Consider the following 1,629-nt stretch of genomic DNA (forward strand, 5'->3'; position numbering starts at 1 on the left):
CAGGGGTCTCTATGTGGCTTCTCTGGCTCCAGAGGTCTAGTTGCATCAGGGTAGGTCCATGTGGCTTCTCTAGTTCCCAGGGTGTAGCGCCCTGTCTTGTCAGTAGAGTGTCTCTCAGGGAGTAAGCAGAGAGAGAAGTGTCTCCCAGCTCCAAGGAGGAATATACAGGAGTTCCCAGAATTCTCAGGAGAAGGCTTTGTCCACACAGAGGCCTCATTGGTTATATCTTGATTGACAGGCCCCTTCACTTGCAATCCTCTCAAACTGACACCAGGTTATGTAACTACCACATCTGCTATGCCTAAATAGTCCTAGAGAAAGCAGAAACTTTCCCCCACCGTAATCATATGATAATTAGAAAGACATCTAAATCTTCAAGAACTTTCAGTTCAAGCTATAATAGTGCATTTTCAAAGCAAACTAAATGTCTTTTGCTCTTTAAATGCTTTTTATAAGCTTTATGTCAAGGTTACTGCAGGTTAATGATAGTATATTTAGCTTCCTGTATCCCAGTATCAATATATCTGTAGTATTCCACTACTTTAACTCACCAAGTTAAGTTCAAAACGCCAAGTTACTATGACAGCAAAGACAATTGTGACTGCTTATACCAGTCTGCTTCTCTGTAACTCACACTTTCTAAGGGTAATTTTTCTAACAAAGCATTATTTAAATTGCTTCAAAGCTACAGCAATTATGCTTTGGATCAGAAACTTCAAAAGAGAGAGAAAATCAAATTCTGGAGCGCTAAAACAGGCTTATATGACAACCACAGACAGCTGTAGTTTTAATATGTTGGCTTCTCACACTCCACACTCCCTGCTGGTGGTTCTGGCAGAGTTAGTGGGCATCTCATTTAAACCAGTCTTTAAAATCTGAAGGTACATAATTGTATCAGAGCTAAAATTCTGAACACCCCCTTGCAAGGCTATGGATGACAGGGGACCCCTGGTGGTGAAGTGGTTATGCTTTGGGCTGCTAACCGCAAGGTCAGTGGTTCAAAATTACCAGCCACTCTGCTGGAGGAAGACAGGGCTTTCTACTCCAGTAAAGCATTGCCAGGCAGTTCTACCCTGAACTTTACAGAGTCACTACAAATAAGAATCGACTCAATGCCTGTAAGTCTGGCATCTGGATGCATGACATAGAAGCCCAAAATCCATTTGAAAGGTCCCCACAAGAATTAACCATCCACTGAATCCCCTGTGCTCAGTGTTATAGGGATATTATCAAACAGAAAACATTATAAAGTCAATTATGGCAGATACAGTTAGGTCAAATGTAACACTTAATCATTTGATCTCTCCTTTGACCCATTTTAAAGTTATTTCAGTTTTTAATATTTTTCTGCTGTCCTTTCCATTGAGGTTTTTCTGTTTTGTCATTGTTGCTGGGTTATTATTTATTTGTTTTGTATGCTTTTCTGTGTATAAAATCCAGGATAGCTAAATCTATAGGGACAGTAACTGGATTTAATAATTATGTAGGGGCATGGCAGGAGAGGCTGATGGTAAATCTGGAGCTAACAAAAATAAGATGAGAAAGAATAAAATGTTCTGAAATTATGGTGATGAATGCACAATTCTGCTTAATATGATTGAACTATTAAATTGTATGATATGTGAATTA

This window comes from Echinops telfairi, unplaced genomic scaffold (genome assembly GCF_000313985.2).
Source record: "Echinops telfairi isolate 266 unplaced genomic scaffold, ASM31398v2 ScPeMD7_3533;HRSCAF=4204_0, whole genome shotgun sequence".
In the NCBI taxonomy this organism is placed as follows: domain Eukaryota; kingdom Metazoa; phylum Chordata; class Mammalia; order Afrosoricida; family Tenrecidae; genus Echinops; species Echinops telfairi.